This window comes from Poecile atricapillus, chromosome 4 (genome assembly GCF_030490865.1).
Source record: "Poecile atricapillus isolate bPoeAtr1 chromosome 4, bPoeAtr1.hap1, whole genome shotgun sequence".
In the NCBI taxonomy this organism is placed as follows: domain Eukaryota; kingdom Metazoa; phylum Chordata; class Aves; order Passeriformes; family Paridae; genus Poecile; species Poecile atricapillus.
This window is the reverse complement of record NC_081252.1, coordinates 68,436,137-68,458,572: the sequence shown is the minus strand read 5'-3', so window position 1 is coordinate 68,458,572 and position 22,436 is coordinate 68,436,137. Positions and strand designations below refer to the sequence as shown.

At 39.3% G+C, this 22,436-nt stretch overlaps 1 protein-coding gene across 1 annotated transcript in view; it reads left to right on the top strand.

The window, feature by feature from the left end:
• Positions 1-22,436, top strand: part of NSD2 (nuclear receptor binding SET domain protein 2) — a 97,665-nt gene that overhangs the window by 1,103 nt on the left and 74,126 nt on the right. Inside the window, exons 3-4 of the mRNA XM_058838368.1 lie at positions 2,778-2,878; positions 9,991-10,237. The gene's annotated coding sequence lies outside the window, so the exon portion shown is untranslated. The remainder of the gene's footprint in view (positions 1-2,777; positions 2,879-9,990; positions 10,238-22,436) is intronic.

The window sequence follows — 22,436 nt, the reverse complement described above, 5'->3', positions numbered from 1 at the left end:
TAATGGGTATTACTATTTATATACTTATTAGAGCTACTTTTAAAACATTAGGTTCCCAAATGCAGTGCAAGATTTTTAACCAGCTGTTTTTGCTTTACAAGTATTTGAATATGTACCACACTTAAATGGTTAAAATGATTTAAAATGTGCAACTTGACAGTAGTGCTTTATGTTAATGGCAGTCCTGAAAAAAAACCCACACAAACAACGTCTTCCCAATCTACACATCTCTCACTAGACTTCATTTGTATCTTTCTCTTGTTATTCTTTTTTCTTTCTGGTTGGCTGATAACAAAACCAAATGAAATGGGGCAACTAATGGCAGTTTCTCTAACAAAGCTGCTTAATTATGTAGAAACATTATATGAAGCCTATACAAGAAGAATAATATGCTCTGAAGTCATTAAACTATTGACAAGAGATTTTAGACAGCAAACAGATGATTACAGAGGTCTCAATACATTTATGCAGACAAGTAACCAGCCTTTCAATAGTTTCATTAAATTCATTAGTATTCAGGGTGGCAGACAATGTAGATGCATGGGCCTTTTCAGAGCTGAATTCGTTATGTTTTTGTACAGTCTTTTGTTCCAGATTTGTTTATACCTGGAAGTTACAGGGTTTGCTACTGTATATGAAAAGGATTGATAATACACTCTGAAAATTTCCCAAATAGATGCAGTTTAAAAATACTAATTGATTGTGTTCATTTACCAAGCATTGTGAAGTAATGATTAAGAGTAAGAATTAAAAATTTTCATGTATTTGTACGAATTGCTCCCACATGAAAAGGTCGGGTGACTGTAGGTGACACATGGGCCTTCCACAGGACTGTTTTTGTTTTAAAGGAAAACATCTTCTACTCCAGTCAGATCAACAGCCCAGGAGCTCACAGAGAAAACACTTATCGCCAGAATAAAGCATGATACCACATAGTTACTTGGGTTTTATTTAAAAAAAAATAAAATAATAACTGCTACACAGCCATTTTAGACCTGGTTCTTAAAGCAACCATGTTGTTTGGAAAAGTCGTCAGCCATCTTGCTGAAAAATCTGTTTTCCAGCAAGAATAGGATGAGAGAGACTAAAAGGAAGAAATACAAAGCCTTCTTTCTAGATGGATATAATAAGGATCCGAGAATAATTACAATAAATATTTTTATTTAAATAATACTTGAACAAAACTAAGATTACTATTTTATGTTAAATATAATTTTCCCCCTGGATATTAAATTTAAGCAAAAGCAAGGTAGGAGTTGTCTACACCGATTCAAAACAACCTCCAAATAAAAGGAAATTTTGATGGTTGTTATAGGCTGTGTAAATACTGAAATATGTATTTTATTGCTGTATGAGCAGAAGAGCCCAGTGATATCACAAAGGCATGACTGTTCCACTTGTCTGAAAGAGGTATGGTGCATAAGAACTATAAAAGCACAGAACAAGCCTAGGGCTGTGCATTACTTGCACAGACATGACAAAGGAGGAGATGAATCTATAATTCTTTCTGAGGAAGTTTAGAAATCTGTATAGAAATTGGGGGGCAAATGTTTATATGAACAGGGAGGAGAACTGTAAGTTTGTCACCCCTTCCTTGAAGACAGGAAGCACTCTGAGGTCCTGTTGATGTTTTTGAGGATTGATAGCAGCTTCCCCCACTCCCAGCTTGAGGTGCCCTGTAGTGACAGTGGCTGTGTGACGGTACCAAATCTGTGACACTGCTGCCAGAGACACAGGCACGGCCTCGGTTCCCCAGTACACCCTGACGACAAACGAGCTGGCAGCAAAGGCAGGAACGGCCGAAGAAATGGGATTCAGAGCGTGGAGGGAGAGGAGGTGCCATGTTTGGTGCTCCGGGCTGTAAGTCGGAGGAGGTGGGGGCATAATTAGCATCTGATGAGTTGGGAGGCACCTTTGCCATTTCACTGCTGCAACATCATATTTGTGTTCAGAGTGTGACTCAATAAGCTACATATCAGTACAGGTTGGTCCATAGACAGTCCTTAAAAGTAGAATTATGCTTTTAGGCTGTAGAATCTGTTTCCATGACAACCCCCAGGTTGTCTCCTTGAATAGGTTTAACAATACGGGATTAACCTCATCTTTATTCACCAGTGTTCAGCCTAAATGTAAAGAAAAGGGGGAAAAAAGACATTACTGTGTAGCAAGTTGTATTAAGTTTCTACTCCAGGGAGAAAGCCAACAGATTATTAGTAGTTTCTAAAAAAACTACTTCCGTTCATTAATAGGGATTTTTAGGAGAGATTCGTGGGATACTGAAGCCTGTTGATTTGTCAGTGTTACACCCAAAGGTAAAAGTTCAAGTGGTGGCTGGATTGCAGATTTGCTGTACGTATGTCCAAGTCACATGTTCACTTCTGTCTGTAAATGTGCCAAAAACAAGCAGCACTTGCTACACATTAGTACAGAAACGGGCTGCCCTGGGTGCCTCTTCAAACACTACCCTGAAAAGCTCTGCAGAGTACCTTGATGGCAATGACGTGCTGCAAACAGTCATTCCCCATCCAAGGATAATTATCTTCTCAAATTCAAGTCAAAAAGTGGTATTTTAAAAGATTGCTTAGGTTTGACCCAAATTAGCAACACAAAATGTCATACAAATAACATATTAGGTTGTCATTAGTTAAATTTGTCATGCAGGCAGGCAAGAGCACAGCTGGGGGAGCAGAAACAGGTAATTTTGAAAATCTTTCCAAATTGAGGGAAAAGCATTTGCAGTTCAGAATGAAAACCACCGAGTTTCTCCCTCTTCCCAGCAGATGGAGCTTACGTGAAACAAACAGGCGGAGAAGCTGTGGAACCACTGCACAAAGCGAGACTGGGGCACTGGAGGAGCACATGAGGAGAAAGCCACAAGGTTCTGGCCAAAGCAGGATCAAGCAGAGGGAGGGCAGGCAGTGTTCAGGCTATGTGCATAACAAAAAAAGGGTGAATGCAGCTGTAAAAAGCAAATTGATTTAGATTTTTAGAAGTACAGAGGGAGGGAAAAAAGGATTTCCTAGTGTTACAAACTCACTTGGAGCTTCAGCTGATATGAGAAAGACTGAGATTTTACTGCAAAAATCATCACTGCTGTATTTAAGTAACCTCTTGTGCCCCCAAATGAATCAGATTTTATGAATGACAGGCTTTAAAACTATGCATTTAGTTTTGCACTTTGCTTCCAAGATTTTTTAGGCTGTATGGTTTGCAAGTTCCTGTCTGTAATTAGAAACACAGAAAGCCAACAGTCTTATGTCATTATCTGCCTCTCAGAGTTAGGTCTTTAAGAAAACACTAAATGTTGTGTTTCTGTCAAGAAAAGCCCTAAATCTGCCACCGCTGCTTTTACGCACCGATCAAGACGCAAGACAAGAAATGCGTGTGACTGGGGAGGCCCTCCTCTACCTCATCCCAGATTTTGTAGGCCCATTCCTCCGCTTCTTGTATATCACAAAATTCCTGGTGAAGTCAGGCAGTGTTATATGAGCGCTGGAAAGACAGGAGGTCTCTGTAAAACAGATAGGCCTTTCAGTTTTTGTCCATTAAAGAGCAGAAAGTGAGCACACCATTTTAGGAGAATTTTTACCTTTGTATTCTAAAAAGGAGAAAAATGTGCTACTTCCAAGGGCCGTTTAATGGCAGCAATGTAACTTTCTTTAATAATTTTTCAAGGCTGAGGCTGCTTGTGGTAAGTACTGCTTTGGAGGGGAGCAGGTTACAGCCCGCACATGCACACAGCTGCATATGACTTGGTGCAGGTAAAATGCAACATTGTCTCATTATCCCCCAGGCATATTCCTGCTTTCTCTGCCTTAGAGCTAAGCAGAGCTAAGCATTTCTGTTAAAAGAACAAATTAAAAATATTGAAGATGGATATGTTCATTTGATGAAGCCTGATGCTTAAAATTCCTGTGTAGAATTTAGCCCTCTTGGGGCTCTGCTGTCATTACCTCTTTCTTGTTGCTTTTGTGGATGATCTTATCAGTCCTGGCTCATACTTTCCCCTTATAGTCAGCCTGAATAACGCTGCCGGAATGTGTCTTTCCAACCTTTGAATTCACTCTCTCTTACTTACCTTTCAGCTTTAAACCTTCTACCTTTCATAATCCAGACCAAGCCTGTAACACAGATCTCACACTTTTTCATCCTGTTCTCCTTGACCTGACTAACACTCCCATCTTCTGCACTGCCGTACAATGTCCTCCCCATTCCAGCATGCAAGCCCACAGCCCCTCCTTTATTCAAGTCAAAGAGCTGCTTTTCTCAAGAGGCCTCCCCACAGAGATAATGAAAAGCAGATTAAGAGATTTAAAAAAGGAGTTGGTTCCTTTGGAATGGTCAGTGCACTTTCCCTTTCTACAACCATCCTCTATACTGTAAATTCTCCAAATCAGTGTTCGTCTGGATGTCTGTGCCTTGACCTCAGCAGGACCTAAGCTGTTGGGCCCCAATCCTACACATGCATATGCATGCCATGTCCCTTTGCTATCAGAGATGTTCACACAGAGTGGTAATGGAACAGTGCAGTTACATATTTGTAAAATCAAATCCTGTTGCTTGTCAGATAGCATCATAAAAGTCCTGGACAGAGATAAAAATTAACATTTTAATCTTTGTTTTTGTGAGACAGAAAGAATGGTAACCTCCAAGGCAGGTGAAGTGGCAGCTCTGTTGACAACACTTGATTTGTAGATATATGAGAATCTTGAGGGGAAATACCTGTTAAAATGTGATGTGAAGCTACAGAAAACAACAAAGAGTCATCAGCACAAGTACATCCCAGTGGTGCTTTGCCAGTATCCTGCCTTTTTCTTGTGCGGCTGAATTTCAGGCCCCAGAAACAGAAGACGCTTTGTTTGGGCTTTCCCATGTAATCAGCAACCTCTCCTGCCTGTCTTAGGCCTCTATTCACTTTATTACTATCATAGTATCCCCTAGAGACAGACTTAAAAGCCATTCACCCCCAAACATCCTGTTACCTTCATGCAATTAGGTATTTTCTCAGTATCACATTATATGCTTTAATCCTGGTTGCACATGTGTATTAAGCATGGCTAGCAAGTCATGTATGTTAGAAAATACAAAGTTGAGATACAAGAGCTTTACCATTGGATTTGATCAGTATCCAGGGGAAGTAAAGTGTCCCAAAGCAGGTGCTCTTCTCTGAAAGCAATTTCAAGAGGGAATTTGTGTACAAACTGAAGGCTTAGCTGGGGTCTGCAAATATCTAGCAATTCATCAGCTGGATCAAGTGAGAGGAGCTCATTGGGACTTATCTGTGAAGCAGGTAAAAGTGAGCCATCCAGCCTGATCATCAGTCAGGGTGGCAAGCTCCACACTGATTCCAATATGACACATATCAATCATTTCCTGTTCTAATCACTAATCCAACAGCTGAAAAAGGAAATATGCCAAACAGATACCAACAAAAAGCTGGCTCAGCCAGCAGTGCTTCCCTGTTGTGCCAAGGAAACAACCTCCTCCCCTCTGCGAGGCCTCTCCTCCCAAGGAACAGACATCTAACTCTCCCTGAGCGGGAAGCCTCTTTCAGCGTGCCAGCTGGGAATCAAGGCCCTGGGCACAATCCCAGCACCTGTGCCTAGTTTTCTTACAGAGCACAGCCAGCTGCTCTGCTAGGTCTGCAAATGTCCTGTTTACCCTATTTCTCTTCTGTGGATTGCTTTGGATAAGCAGTGCGAATGTGTTGCTTATATTTGGATTTTTGCAAATTCATTGTTCTACATTTACCTTAACCTAATTTGTTTAAGGATCATATCAGGCCACTGATAAATGAAGTCATGCCATGTTTTAAATAATTAATAAATCCCGGTTATTGAACCAGTAGTGCCTCAAAATCCCTGTAGTATTTTTGAGGGAATTTGAAGGTAAGCAAGATGTAACCACAGGCCACTTTGGAAACTATGACAAGGAGTTTGTGAGGCAGAAGTGTTTTTGGTGGCTGGTGTTTGTCAGCAAACTTTTCTGGCATTGCACATGGTAGCAGAGTATATTTGACCCTGAGGGTTCACAGGCATTAGATAATTTTTTTTTGGCTCTGACTTAGTTCATGGCATGTTAGACTAGTCATTTCTATCTGTGACACCAAACTATCAACTGCAAACTTCCTGTGTGGAAATAATTATGCATCTTTTCCAGTTCGCATTATGTTCTGTATCCAACAGTTCTTATGCAGAAGGGCAAGGTTAGAGTTAAGACCATTTTCACTGTTAATAGCTTGTCTCTGAAAAGCCTTCATATTATTCAAAAATCCTAGTATAAGTGGAGCCAGAGTGGGGTTAGAATTCTGTACTGCAACAGGAAGGGGATATACAGAGGTCTGGAAAATAATGAAGATGGGAGGAAAGTGAATAAAAAATGGTTATTATTGCTGCTCGTAATGCCGTATTAATTAAACCAATTTATCTGGGAGCAGGGTTTAAAAAAGAACAGAAGGAAATATATTTTCATATAAACTCATTGCCAGAAACAGGATGTTCTAAAATATAAATAAATAGGCTCAACAAGAGAATAGACACACTCAAAGGAGCTAGGCTTAATGAAGTCCCTGACACATGCTTGTCTAGATGCAATGTCCTATTTGGAAATTAGGAAATCCCTAAACTACTGATTTTCAGAAGCTGGAATGACACAAATGGGTAGAAACTGCTTTTCCTATAATCTGTTTCCAATTCTAAGCATCCATTACTACTTCCTTTCTTGGTTTCCCGTGAGGAAAGGACATGCCTAAGCCTGCTTTGAATGTTAAAAGCTTTCTCTGTTCTGCACAAATAGAGGTGAGAGTAAGAGACCATAAATGACTAGCCATGGGCAGCTAATAAAAGCTGGGAGATGCAAGTCCTAACCTGGAACCAAGGAGGTGTTTGAGGTGGACCAAAGGGTCACTGTCAGGGGGTCTCAAGGCACTTGACTGAGTCGTGCATGGTTCACCCCAAGCTGGGGGCCTATGGCAGTTTGGTTAGTCCTAGACAAGCACTACACTGTTTCTGCCGCCTTTAAACTCCATGTGTTTTTCTCACCAACAGAACAAACAGGTTAATGAAACAGGTTAGGTGGGGATTTTTGGTGTAGAAATATAATGAAAGCCAGGTCAGAAAGGGAAGAGATCTCAGTCCGCTTGGTAACTTACACAGAATGAAACTCTACCAAGGAAAGGAACTTGCATCTTCTCTTGCTTTCTTACCGTAACCTTTCCTCTCTGCAAAGTCCAACTTCTGCCATAATCCACCTGGCAACAAGTTACAGTCGATCTCCCTCTAGTGGGTAGTTAATTACCCATAAAAGCCACAGCAAGACTGAGATGTGTTAAAAATCTGCCTTGCACTTGCTTACCTTCAGCTTCTTCAGCTGGCTTTCTTCTTTCATCTGCGATGCTTCTCACACATACATTACGTGTTTTCTTCATACCCTCCCTGAACCTTGTAGCTGCTCTTTCCTCCATTCTTTGCTCTGTGAGGAGTTGGGCTATTTGAGGGGTTTCTGTTTGACTTTGATGTAAGTGGAAATGAAAGTAAAGAGATGACAAAGAATGAATTTAAAATTAAATATTCTAGAGATTAGTGCTGTTTGCACTGAGGCACGAGTGCAACCCCCAATATGCTGAAGGCTTAGATATCTGGGAAAAAGAAAACTACCTCAAGTTTGTAATTTGTTTTTTTTATCAGGAGTCAGTCAAAGGAAATTTACATTTGAGTTTTCTTATCCTTAAAGTTTATTTATTTGGGTTGAAAATCTCCTGCATTCTGCTTAGTAGTTTGTTCCCCTTCCATTTGTTGTTCCATTAGCAGAACTATTAACAGCAAAGTATATAAGCCAGCTGTGTTCAATCTGAAGTTAGCTCTCTAACAGCAACAGTTAACTACCAAAGAGTATTCCCAGAGCAGAGCTGACATTAATTGAGAAGGATAGTGCTCTGAAATATGTGGAGACAAGATGCTATAGAAATTGATTTAACTAGACCATGCCTTTTGTGTATGGAACTGCATTTCTGTCCTTGCAGAGCATATAGGCTGGATACTATGGTTGTTACTCCATTTAGATTAATGGGAATATATTAGGGATGATTCTCAAAGGTATCTCCTTTCTCTGACTGCTTTGAGGTTTCTTGTGTGTATGTGTGTGTGTGTGTGGTAAAGCACATTTCAAACAAAAAGATGAACAAGTCAATATTGTCCAAAGGAAAAATGACAGATCTGGTTGAAAGAAATTTTTAGGACAGGCTTTGATAATATATTTCTCCAGCGATAGTAGGCATCATATTAATCATATGTTACCTTTCTGTTTACAACTTTGAATTATCTAAATAAACCAACATGAAAGACATTGTGTTCCAATCCAAGTATTTTCCAGGTTCCTGAAAGCACTGATCTTTATCTCAAATCACTGTGATAAACAGTGTTCCACAAAAGTCACTAATTAGAACCCCAAGAGTCTTTATTACGGTAAACTTGGGTATCACAAAGCAAATGAATAAAATGAAGATAAATTGGAATTTTACTGAAGCAAAGTAAGATCACAGATTATTTATTGTGAGCAAATTCTGCTCCTAGAAACACCTATGCAATCCATATATTTACATTATTTTGTGAAACGGCATCATACAAAAATAATTTTTTTATGCAGCATATCAAGATTATCAAGTTTTTTTTACTAACATGGGTATAAAAATATTGTAGCTTTTACTCCCTTCATAACTGAGTTGTCAATATAACTAATTTCATTTCACTGTAATAAAGATGAAATGAATTCCAATCCTGCTCCTATGTCAGTTACAATATAATTTTATTCAGCTGAGACATTTCATAAACCTGCTGAAGGTAAGAATTGCAGACAGTTCTGAGACAGGATATGGAGGCAGGAAAGAGGTACTGCAGAAGAAATTTACAGGTTTTGTCACCACAGCTTTCCTTGCACTGATGTACAGGACAAAAAGAATTCAATGACTATCAGCTTTCAAGACCAGCTTGTAGAGCTGACAGCAAGAGAATGTTCTTTTGCATCCAAATTGAGTACATTTGTTCTAGAATTTATTAAGGCACTGTAAACAAAGAAACTTACAGTGCCACATCCTGTTCTTTATTTAGGTTGGACGAAGGCTTCATTTGGCATAATGGGAACTAGAATGACTATACTAGGCTAAACCAAAGGCCTGTGAGTCCCTTTATCCAATCTCTGGTCAGAGATTTCTGGTCAGAAATGAGTGCTTAAGGAAGGAGTATGAGAAATAGGGTGAGCATAGAGCACTGCTGCCTGCAGCTGTGACTTGTATTTCATCGCTGCTGATAAACACACACAGAACAGAGTCTGGTGGTCTGAGCACAGAACTGGGAGCTATGAATCCGCTGTTTCAGTCCTGCCTCTGTCACCAAGGTTACTTGTACATCGCTGTGTCCCAGCTCATGTGTGCTGGTGGCAAACCTGCCTTCAAGCTTCTGCACTGCAGAGGCATACACAACCCATGCTCGCATAGCCACACTCACACTCAGGCTGGTTTTGATCAAGTCTAGTATTATGGAGAGATTTGTTCCTCCCTAATGAGCTGCTTAACATCTGTGATTGTTTCCTGAAGAGCTGCATAATATCCCAGTGCACTTCTTATTGTGCCCCTTTATCTCTTTCCAATTCCTTCTATCTCCTCTGTTTTTCACATAATTATCATCACTGGCCTTTGTGGTCCTTGTGCTTTGTCCTAAGCTTGTCATCCCTCAGTTCCTACAATCAGGAACAGCAGGCTTGGTGCATGGTAAAAACTGTGCAAATATTTTTCCTGTGTAGCCCAAGTCCAGGTCAATTCATCAGGTAGAACAGAGAGGCTGACTCTTTCAAAGGGCCCTGCTGAAGCTTCCAATCAAAATCAAAAATGTGATGCTGTTAAATTTCCAGTAAAACCAGAAAGATAACATTGAAAGCACTTTCTTAAAAATTCCTGTTAAAAATTTTGTTTAAAAGCTATGTTTCACATTGCTTCAGGGCTACCTGCAATTCCCAGCATGATGAGTTTGTTCCTGAATGGATCCTCAGAAACTGAATCCATCAGCTGCAGGCCCGCTTCTGGTGAGTTCACAGTTTCATCATTGCTCCTGGAAGTCTGTCACCTCCTCCTCCATAACCATTGTTCCCACCTCCGTTGATCTAACATCCTTTCAGAAGCACCAAGTGGAGGAGGACTGCAAGCTCCAAACTCAGGGCAGTACTCAGAACATCACAGTGCAGGCAGGTAAATAAGGAGTTGTCAGAATTCCATTTTCTGTTTTTAACCTTTCAATGCAGAGCCTTTACCAGTGTGATACCACTGGGGACTTCTACAAGCTGACTCAAGCTGGCTGGGTTGAAGGCCAGATTTGAGGCACTTCTCCCCAGATCCTTGCACCTCAGGTTGAGCAGAACCCTGGAGAGCTCCTCCTCCTTCTCCCTTCAGCATCCAGCTGCGCTTTTGTGCAAGGCAGGGGTGCACAGGAACTGAAGGAAGCCACATGCAAATCAGGGCTACGTGGTAACCAAATATGTCTAACCCAGGGGGAACCTGGTGAGAGTGCAAAGCTAATCAAAGGGAAGGGAGCAAATAGACTGGAACATATAGGCCCTGGAATATTGGCATGTCAGTAGGGTTGTGTGTAGTAAATAAATAGAGATATGCATGTTTTAGCAATTTCCCCAGGGTAAAGTGAGTAGGAGTGTGTTCAAAGAGTAGTATTTGCTTTATACTGTCCTGTGAGCATAGGTTCAATATATACATTAGGAAGTACATATAGGGTGTATGTTTGATCAAGGAATTTAGACAATAACCTGAGTCATTGGCAGCATACACCAAATCCCATCAGTCTGACCCCAATGCCAAGTTCCTTCTCAGTATAACAAATTTTGCAAGTAATTAAAATGACTACTTAGATACATTATGTTATTACAAGCACCACCACTTGTCAAGTATTTTAACTAGGAAAAGTGATGTTAGTTGTTGTGCATTACTACCCAGGTAAAAATCACACCCCCATGTTAAACATGCACAACAGTGTACCATTAACCTGTTTAACATGATAGCTTGAAAGAGTGGCGTGCTTTTCTCTTACATTTCTACTGCAAGTCCTCTGTTACTACTTTGCACATGAAAATTTTTTCTGCTGTAAAGAGGATTCAATAATCTTGCAAACCAACCTCATCCCTAGAATGCCATAATTTGGCAATTTCAAGGCTTTTCAACTCAGACCTTTGCATATATGTCATATATCGCATTGCAGATTTCATCCAATAGTCGAAAATATACTCTCAATGCAGTATCATCTTATCAGTATTCTAGCACCATAAGCTTTCTCACTGCAAGCAGGGGACTGTTCATTACAATGAAACTGAAAATGGAATAACTGAAGGATTGATTTATATGACCTTCACTCAGGAATGTTCTAATTCTGACATAATCTCTCTGACTGAAATCCTAAACACTGTATAATTTTGATTTATTACCCTTAAAAGAAGGAGCCTGGATCTATAGATCAACAGAACACCTGGCATGAAATAGAATGGTGCAAAAGCTCAGGAAGAATGCAAGAAAATGCAGATTGATCATGTGACTTTACTCCAAACATTGTCTCAGCCAGCAAATCCATGAACAGAGCTGAAAGCAAGTGGAAAAACATTATGTGGATGTTTTCACAAATCCACTCTGTCACTCGGAAATCTCTCGTGATTATATGCATTTTATAGCAAAGATAAGAGCATGGTAGTAAGTTCAAGCATGAAACAGTCTGTTTACTAAAGGCTGCAGGAAATGTTTATTAAACCAGTTAATTTATGGCAAAACAGGGCCAGAACTCGATATAGTCCACAAAAGGCTGCTTTACTAGGCAGCTGTTTCCCTCCCACACCGACAGTGTAACCTACTCTGTGCTATTCTGTCCTCACATCTGCTGCCATGGGAGCCAGGAGAAGGCTTGTAAGGGTGTGAGGGCACATTGGACCTGACTACTCACAGGTAAAAGCTAGAGCAGCCCTACAGTGTGCTGCTCAAAATTAACAGCTGATATCTTTAAAGCAAAGCAGCTGGATCTAAATCAAGTAGAATCTTCTTAAATTGAAAGGTGAATCAGGCTGGTTGTCACTTCTTGGATTTTTTTGGTGAGGTAAAGGGAGTAATTGGAAGAAAGAGCAGATAGAAACTATTCACAGCAAACTGGTTGATAAATGTACATTAAAAGCCCACTGAACACAGCCTTAATGCTCTGCAGGAACTGAAATCAACAGGTCAGTTTAAAGCAGATTAACAAAAAGAAATCTGCCCTCCACCCGTGCCTTTTTTCTGTTCTTAATGTTTGGTGAAATGAATGCTTACCTCCTTTCCTCCCACACACTCAGCTCACAGTTCCCACTTAGCCATTTCCCAGTCCTATTTTAGACAAATCTTTATCTTATCATGCTTCTCCTGCAAATCCTTCACCTCTAGAGCACTTAACATCCTCTTCTTTCATAAAATCCACCTTTTACAAGTGGTACCTCATCAGTCTTACTTTATCTTAGCCAGGAAATGCAGGGGTTTATTTTAGAAAAAAAAAAAAAAATATTCAGTGAATTTTGTGGCTGGTATGAATTGTTTTATTCTAGCACGTGGTGGTCTTCTCTATGCAGGAACATTTGTCTGCTTCACTGTACTGCACAATGCATATTATTCTCACCTATGAATGGGCCTGTTCCTTATTACTTCCAAAGATCAAACATTACACAATTCCTCCAGTATGGAGCTACAGTCTGAGCTATAGCTACTGCAGCCACTGAAAAAGCACTACAGCCTCAGAAAGATTATTCCTTTCTTCTTGAATACGTTGGAGTGGATATACCAGGAACTAAATTTGTGCTTAGGGATAGCAGGAAGTGCCTCATTCTTTTTATGTACTTGCAGAAAGGAAGGGGAAAAAAGAAAAAAAAAAAAAAAAAAGGGAAAAGGAGGAGATAAAAAAGAGAAGATAAAGTGATAAAAAGAAAAAAGAGAGACTTGGGTGGAATTATATTTGGGACATTTATTCCCTGAACTATACATGGACAATTTTCAAAGTAAGAAAATAAAAGTATTTATATGAAAAACTGTGTTCTACTAGAATGACACAAAGGCTTGTAAGCAGCAGACAAAAGAGAAAAAAACATTAATATTATTTCTGTAATCAATTAGCATATCAACATGTAGGAATACAATACAGATAATATTTGATTCTTTGGAGTAGAAAACTTAAAGCTTAGTTCTGCAAACCAATCCTGGCGTACTTGATTTTCAGCATGAGCTGTTTATTGAATTCTCAAATGAATATATTTATCAGGAAGATCAAAACAACAGAGGAAATAATATAGTCTTAGATTTCCCAATGGTGAATTAATTAGGGGAGTCAATTCTGGCCTCAGACTGGTATCTCATCCACCAGACAGCACTGACTTCCCACTGTAATGACAGATTATTGTAAAAGCTTAACAGTGTTTTGCCAGTGCTGGTAAAGCTGATAGGGATGGGAGTGAAGGAGAGCTTGGTATCTTCTTCAACCAATGGCAAACTATTCAGTATGAGGTTAAGAACTACTTTATTGGGATGATTATCATTACCCTCAACAACAGCTATAAAAAGCTCCAAGTCAAATGGTTCTGACTCACTTGTTGAAGGGTAATACCATGTGTGGAGGAAATTCTGGGTATGGGCTGTCACCAGTGGCTAATCCCCCTGGAACAGGTGCACGGTAATTTGCCAGTCCCACTTCACAGCAGTGCTGGGAGCCAGGGCATCCAGCTCACAAAAGTGATGTCCACTAGAAAGGAGGGGTAACAAAAGAAGAAAAAGCCTGTCTTCATGTTTCTCCCAGGTGGCTTCCACATGTAAAGTTTTGGTGCCTTGAAAAATTTGGAAGCCTTTCTCCACTCAGTGTGCATCAGCAGTAATACCTTACTGGTCCTTCCTTAATAGCAAGTTCTCCTGGGCTACTGCAGTAGCTCTAGAGTGAAATACTTTTGCAGTATTGTTGCAACTGTAAGTTCAACAGATTCCCTATGAACTGGTGACTGTTAATATAAAATATTTTAAAACAAAATGCCTAAATACCAGATTAGTCCAACCTGACTAAGGTCGAAAAACATTTGTTGAGGCCATTCAGGACAGAAAGCAGAAATATTCCAAAACTGACTTTCAAATGAACAAGGAATACAGACTCAAAATCTCAACTCTGGTAGACGCTGAACTTGGTGTTATTTGATCTGCAGTAGCACTTGGGTGTCTGAGTAGGTCTGCTGAAACAGAAGGAAACCTTTCCCAAAAAGATTGTTCAGCTAGTCCAAACTGGTAGCTTCTGAGTAAAGGAAAATATTTTCTTACATTATAAGGAATATAAATAAAATAACACAGTCTTTTCACTGAATAAGGTACACCTATTAAAATTACATATTGCAGAGTTAGAAAGGACCCTATAATCAGACCTACACTAGACAGACAAAAAGACTTCTTAAAGGGAGGTTTTTTCATTCTGTAATACAACAGACCTTTCAATATATTTCTGTCTAATTAAAATTATCCTGTTGATGGAGAGTTTATCATAGTTTTATTATTATTACAATTTATTGAAACTTATTGTATTCATTATTAACCTGAGCTGTAAAAAAATGTAAATTCTAGTAATTATTAAACTTGAAAACAATGCAAAAAAAGATAGCAAAAAAAAGAGGGAAATGAAACTGATTAAATGTCTGGTTCCCATTGATTGCCAATAGCTGCTAGTGTTAAATTAAGAGGTTATTTTATTGTCCTCTACAGCCAAGCTCAGCCATGCTCCATTCAATAACCAATAATTTATGTCTTTGAGTTCATAATAATTACAATAAAAATATTCCCCATTTTCTGGCATGCTGTGTTTATTTTAGGATATTAACACAGCAATCCAAATACAACACGTAAAACTCCCTCAGGGTTTTCTGTCTCACATCCCAGACCTTCTGTTTCTTTATAAGCTTTAACAGCCACAGTTAGAGATATAAATAGTCTGAAGCACAAGAGAATCTCTCTTCCCTGACAGAATCTTTATTTACAAGCTCTACAAACCTAAGCAGGTCAAACAGTCCCTTGCTGGCAGGTTAATAAGGCCCACCTGCCAAATAAACCCACCAGTGAACTCCACAGGGCCTACATAAATCCAAGCACTTGGAACAAGATTTTCTCCCCAGGAATCATAGTGAGATGGGATGCTTACAGTTCAAAAGGGGGTCATCTTTCAAAATCCAGAGTGCTTGTCTGCCTGGCACACACAAGTGTGCAAAAGGTTTGCAAAAACCACAGCTCCTACCTTCAGAACACATCATTATTTAACATTTATATTTAAATATTGCTTACAGGACACTCACATGCTGAGGGCTCCTCTGCTGGTATGAACGTGTAAGGCTTGCAAGTGTCTGCCCTTTGGACGTTTTAAAGGGCCAGTATAGTTAGGTCATAAATTAAATTTTTAAAATTATTCAAGACTTAACATATAATTAATTAATGCCATGAAAAGAAAATGAAAGAATATGATAACTGGTTATTTAAGCCAACCTAGAAATTAATTCTCAGAAGCCAAAATAAGTTTTTTAATGAATATTGACAATTATCAAAGTGGAATTCCGTTCTGAGACCTAAGCTGTTCGAACATAACTCTTGGGTAAATGTTTCCCATTGAATCAATGACTTCTTTATGTTCTTTCCTGAATCAGCTAGGCCCAGCGACTATCCCAGTGTGCACATATCCACAGACTTCTGAGGAGGGCTGTGGGTGCGGAGGAGCAACTCGCTATGTTTATATTGCATTGTAAAAAGCATCTCCAAAGCATCCTTCAGATTTCTCTTTGCTGTTCGTTCAGTCAGCAAAGTGATAAATTCTGAGCACACATGCCATAATTTATTAGGATGGCACCAGGTAGATGAAGGCAGACTGGGTCATAGCTGGGCAGCAGAGGCTCTCTGGCTCAAAACACTAAAGCAGAACTCGTGATCCACTCATGAAGGGAGCTGGTTTACCTTTGCACATCTGGCTGAGAACTGTAGGAATGCCTGAGCTGATTCACAGACAGACAAATGCCCCAGGCTTAGAGGTAGCAGAGGTACTCAGGAAGGGCAATATGCAGCTGGAGAGGCAGCCTGTGTGTAATGGGCAGGGATCACAGGTCCCACTCTAATGAGCCAGTGAACATCTGATGAAGTTCTTTAATTTACTGTGAGGGATATATCCATATCAGGCCTACAGGCTGCCTGCCTGTAAAAATCCTTGAGGACAGTTACAGGCAAATCAGGGAGCACATAAAAAAGGCTTGCAGTTCCTTGCTCCTGCAGACCTACAATGGACTAGACCAGAGTCCCCACCAGCACTGGGCATTACAGCTGTATTAGAGCACACATGTTTGGGGCTGCAGAGACTACTTATTGATAAGTACATCTATTTGTCAGAGTCATTCCAAATAAAAGGCAAATGTAACAGTTTTACAAGTGTAGGTGAAGTAAGGAACACATGTAGAATGTGCATTTAAAGTGGTATGTTGTGGCAAAGCACTTGGTTGCACTTTAAAGGCCTTGAATGCGTTCCTTTGAAGGCTTTGAATGCCAGATTGCCAGAGAGAATGCTTAGTTTCAGGATCCTGGTACTGCAGCTCTTGGTGATGTTATCAGTGGTGCACTTTTACTAAGAGGTAAAATTACCTCTTCTGGGCCCTCTGAAGCACTTCTGGGCTGAGACAGAAGATGGGGCTTTGAATCACAGGCCCCTTGATTCTGAATGCCATTTAAATGCCTATCACATTCTGTGGAACCAGTGCAAACAGCTTTGAAGAACCAGCTCAGACCGAGAAGATGCACATAATGTCAACCCTTCACAAATACTACATGCCCAGTTGCTGTAGCAATTGCAAAAGGAGGAATGTTCAACTCCAGTGGCTTGTGTCCATGGGAATGATGCTATTCTTAGCACAGTGGTACTACAACCATTCAGTGTGAGACAGCAGAGAGTGGGTGAATCTTCATGCAGGCACTGTCCTACACCCCTGGCCAAACCCACCACCTTTCTTCTCTGCTGGTTACAGTCTTCATCTGAATCACAGTTTAATTCAGCTGCTGTACATGCAGCTGAGACAGCCCGATGTTTTTCTGCTATTTGTAAACTGGACGAAGATTTGGCACTGGAGGCAGAAGCACCTCGGCGGGGTCAGCGCTGTGTGTAGGGCTGAGCTGCTGGCAGTGGAGCGCAGTGTGACTGCTGCAGGCAGCCCAGCAGCCCTCGCTCCCTGCCAGGGCTGGCTCACCAAGCAGGAGCCTCTCAGTGCGGCAGCGGCTGGCACCGCGCACGCTCTGGCTCATTAACAGTAACTGAAGCGAGCAAACTGAGCTTACAGCAGTGAGCATCTCCAGCTCGAGTGTAAGAACGCTGTAAAATGCGCAAGAAACACGTCCCACTCCTTTCCGTTTTCACAGCAGTGACAGCACAGGTGATAATTTAGCAGATAGGCCTGCATTTGCAAACCTGCTCATCCTGCGCCTCACATCCAGTTGTTTCAGCCCTCATTTGTCAAGTACATTGCACATACTCAACACCAATGTAAAACAAGTGCTAAGCATCTTATATAAAGTCTCCAAACAGTTCTTGAAATTAGTGGCAATTTCTGAAAATGCCTGTCATTGAGCATTTTTCTCAAGGCATATACATTGAGTAAATAGGATATGATCACAACTACAATTTCTCAGTACAGGAAATTGCCAGTCACCAACATAATTAGAAACAGTTCATGTGATCAAATTAATCATTCAAAAAAGAGCAATTACTGTTAACAGAATAATGGCATGCCTTAAAAAAGAATGAAATTAACCTTTAGGACCAACATAGTTACCCCCACCACTCTGTACTGAGGCAGCAAAGATTAATACATGTGCAAAATAAAACACTGCACTAGCATCTGCTGAAAACAGTAGTAGCATTATCTATCTGGCCTATTCAACCCTTAACAAACTTTATTCTTTGGCCCCAACAGAGGGTGGAAATATCAATAGTCATTTCTCTGCCAAAATGAAAAAAAAAAAAAAAACCCTCTTCAAGACTTCCATTGCTATATAACTTACCACATTTTGATTATTGCTGACCAGTAATTACATGAAGATTAAACATAAGTCAGCAATTTGAAATGCAGAAGAATTTAACATTCAAACCTACATTACAGCTGCTCAAAAGCTAAGACTTGGCTTGTTAAGGCTAAAGCTTAACACTGTAAGATCTAGAAACACACACCAAACATATTGAAAAAGCTATATTTTTGCTCTGTTGTGCTAAACGTTGTCTGATTATAGATGTTTTTTGAAATTTATACTTCTAAGTGAGATTAAGTTTATATTTAGAAACACAGTAACACTATGCTATCATTGGATAGCAGAGTTAATATGTTTTGAATCCTCAAGCTGTGTGTTTCTACATAAATTTATTTTATTCTGAATGTCAGCAATGTTTAAATTAAGTCACAGATAATTAGAGACATATAACTTCTATAGATAAATTTATTGATTCACTGAAGTTACTTATACCAAGCTGAAGCACGTTAGCTGCTGCAAACTGGTATACAGCTGGTTTTTATCATCCCAACACTGGAAAACAGCAGGGACATGCTCCTCAATTTTCCTTTCTCGTGGCCTCTGTCTTGCCCTGAAGATGTATTCCACTCCCTCATGTGTTCAACTTTCCTCTTCTTTTTGCTCCCTCAATTACACTTTCCTTCCTTCTGCTCAGTACAAATGGCACAAACATAAATAGGTATTTGCAACAAAAGTGACATTTACTCCAGTCTTTTCCCTGTTTGATAACACACCTGGTAAACAGGCTGGTGTAACTCATAGTAGGAAGAAGATTCACATTTAATTGTGTTTTTTCATCAGGTAATCATATTTTACTCTGATCAGTATTTAAGCCATAAACTGTAGCTGCACTTAGATGTCCCTCATTTGGACAGAGACTAATTCTAAGTAATTCAAAGTAGATTATTTTCTTTTTCCCAAGGAATCAACTTTCTATTAGAAAAACCATTACTCCATTTTTATATGGGGTTACACAAAGTCTAAAAAGCCTGTACCTTCTCATTTTCAAGGTAATTTAAAAGTTATTCTAATACATGTCAAATTTTTCAAGTAACCATTTTCAATGAATTTTCATTCAAATTCATTAGCAAATATTTAAATTTTCATTCAAATTCATTAGCAAAGGCCATGTTCTCTAGAACACATTTACTGCTATCATTTCACAATGAATGTGCTGCAATTGATATAAAATACATTGAAACACTGATTTTAAATTTCTTATTTCATTATTTCTTAATTCTAGATCAGCAGCTTCCTATGTCCATGTTAAATAGCATGCAATCTGCTGATGGTCAAAGACAAACACATACATGCTGATAAAGATTTTTATTAACAGTTGTGATGATACACAGACTGACACACTGAAGATCAGTGCCCATATCTAGCTATACTTAACATAGCTAAGGATAGGTTCAGAAAGGTTGAAAATGACAATTGCTCTCTGTTAATCTAAAGAAATACATGGGCTGCCAGCATGAAAGTGTCATGGTGATAGTAGGGGATAACAATGAGCATTGGTATCTGCATCAGTGCTACATCAAAACAGGACAATGGGCAGCATTAACTTTATTAACATTACCGGTGTATTCATGGTTTTAACTGTAATGTCTTCAGTGTTCACCCCTAATACGGGGAAAAGTCTGCGAAACAAGAAAAAACTATGTCTGTAGGTTCTATATGGCCTAATACAGTTTTTATTTCATTCAACATCTCAGCACAATAAACACTGCAAACATGCTGTGCTGCTCTTGTAATTTGGGAATATCTGATTAACATCTGGACTGCATTCATATAACTTCAGTTTAGCACTACTTTGAGTTAACATTGCCACCAAGATAATCTGCATGCAAGAAAATACATACTAGATAGATTATTATATAAAATCCTAAACCAAAAATAGGTACAAAAAATGAATTTAGAAAGCAATCAATCCTTAGCATCCATACAGGAGAGAAATGTAGACACAAGGCTCCTGCCACAGAGATCTACAATGAGATTAAATGTACTCATGGAACTGCACTGTCCTTGCTAATTGGCTTTGCCAGAGGAATGGCAAAGCTTCAGCACAGGGACTGCTGGTCCCCACTGCTCCAATAGCAACAAGAACCCCAAAATGTGCCCCATCCCCTTGTCAGTAGCACTGACCAAGCTCTCCAAGGAGGGAGAGCTGTTCACAGAGTAATGTCATACACTCTGCTTGTTCCTGACCTCCGTCTAACACAGTGGAACTACACCAAGTGCAGCACAAGGCCTTGGCTTGTCCTGCACTCCCTGTCCCTGTGGTGGCAACAAAACAAAACTTCCTTCACCTTCAGAATTCCAGCACATGCCTAAAGCCAGGGGCACTGACTTCTGTTATTGCTGAGTAAGTGATCTTGGAAAAAGTGCTTGAATTGCAAATTATCTTTTGGCCTAATAACTAATTGACAATCTCCAAAATATTTAAATATTTCTAGGACAGCATGCTACCACTACATTTATTTGAATGCCTTGAAGCTGAAAGAGGGATATTAGTTGTGGTATTGTTTAACACAATATATCCGTAAAAGTTGACAGTAAGAAGCAATAACATACTAGACACCAAATGAAACAGGAGTCACTAATAAATGAATACTTTTATTTGCTCTAGTTGTGCATCTTTGATAATTCTTGGATATGCCACAGAAACCAAAACTGCTAAAAAATACTAGTTAATATAAAATAACAAAGAAACAAAATGAACAAAATCTCTAAGAGGTTCAGGGAACTTGGGAAGTTGTGACTACAAGAAACATTAGAGGATGTTTCCTTCAACTGCTTCAAAGCTATCGCTCAAGTGTAATGCAGCATGCTTGTGATTTGTCAGCACAAGCTTATTCTGCCCTGCATATGCATTTACACCTTGAGAAGTTAAAGTTTTTTTGAACTCAGTTCTCTGAAGTGTCATATAACTATACCCCCTTGCAAAGGGCCAGCCTCTTTATGTACTGCAGTGGAAAAATGAGGTATCTTTATTACCACAGTAAGAGCTCAAGAAAACAGCCAATTGTTTTGAAAATTAAAAAACCTGCAAGCACAATTTTTATTTAAAGGAACAAAACATTGGACAAGTTTGCACCAGTGTTTATCTAAAATATAAAATAGTAGTATTGCAGTTAAAGATGTAACTCCCAGCATAAACTTTCCTGGAAATCTGTATGGTGGGTTTATCAGGAGGTAATTATGCAGCTGCTAATCTTGGTCTCACAACAAGGCCAATGATCTACAGGAATTGTAAGCACTAAGGAAGATTTGTCACCTTGACCGTGATAACAAAATCCTTCCACTTACATCTTAAAGAACTGACACAGAAGGCAAACACAGGAAATGTGTTATCTGTAGGATATTATGCATTAGTGATAAGTAATTAGTGTTTTCTCTTTTGTAAGTCATACATAAAGATGAATTTTTATCATTGGGCCTGTACAAAGAATTTATTCCCAAGAGAGCACAGAGAAAGTAATTGTATCACACAAATTATTGATAATTAATGTTTCTTATTCAAGTTGAAAACACCCCTGCATACGTGGCATGGCATGCTCTGTACTTCCAGTACGTTGGATTTATTGTTCAACTATGGAAAAGCAAGCCTGTATACTGCCTTACATAAACAACAGGATTCACATACTTGTACTTCTATTTATTTGTATTAATACTAGTGTCTCTATTTTTAATTAGAAAGGACCTTCAGTTTTTCTGTGTCTGCATTTAACTGAACTTTAGAAAGGAAGCTGTATAAAACTGTCTCGATTCTAATCCAAATTAGCTATTTTAAAATGCAGTGGCACTTTATCTTTCTCTTTAACGCTGTAAACACTGACATTCGGAAACTAAATCTTGTTTGTCTAACACCTTAAAGATAGTGTATTTTTTTTTCCCACAGAAAGGCTGTAAAACAAGTTAAGGTACCTTTATCAATGCAGACAGATCTCCTCCAGCCACCTTCAGCTTAAAGTTTTAATCAGCTAATGATTAAGATTTTCATTACTAAGTACTTAGCACTAAATTTGCACTGTTCAACTGCTAACTGCCATGCAGCCACCATTAAATACTCAACTAAACACATCAACAAATTTTAACACATGAAAGTAAATTAAGGATCACGTAAAAAAATAAACAATCTGAGCCTTTCTGCAACAGATGGCCTAATTTCACCATTATCCACGAAGTATGATGCTGGTGTGTTCCCCTCCCTCAATTATCATCTGTTTACCTTTGGCAGGAGTTGCGACAGGTCCTTAGCTACCAGGTTAATACAGTATCCATAGCACCGAGGAACTCTGTTCTCTGCCTTGGACACAAACAC